Genomic DNA, 337 nt, shown 5'->3' with positions numbered 1-337 from the left:
TCCCCAGGACCTGCCCCCGCGTTGCGCCCCGCCCCCATTCGCCCACGCCCCCGGGGTCCAACCGCCCCCAGGACCCACCTCCGCGTCACTGCACCGCTCCCAGGCCCCGCCACCCCGCTACATCCAGGCTATTCAGCTTCGTCCCCGGCGCCCCACCCACCTCTAGAGCCCGAACCTCCCCAAGATACACCCCCGCGCCGTTGTCAGGGTTCTCTAGCCAGGATTCTCTAGCACTTCGCTTTCTGGTGGCGCAGTGGTAAAGAAACCGCCTGCCAATGCAGGGGACCCCTGTTCTATCCCTAGACTGGGAAGATCCCCTGGAGAAGGAAACGGCAAC

The sequence above is a fragment of the Bos indicus genome, chromosome 16, assembly GCF_029378745.1.
Source record: "Bos indicus isolate NIAB-ARS_2022 breed Sahiwal x Tharparkar chromosome 16, NIAB-ARS_B.indTharparkar_mat_pri_1.0, whole genome shotgun sequence".
In the NCBI taxonomy this organism is placed as follows: Eukaryota; Metazoa; Chordata; class Mammalia; order Artiodactyla; family Bovidae; genus Bos; species Bos indicus.
The sequence above is the reverse complement of the archived record's forward strand: the minus strand, read 5'-3'. Positions refer to the sequence as shown.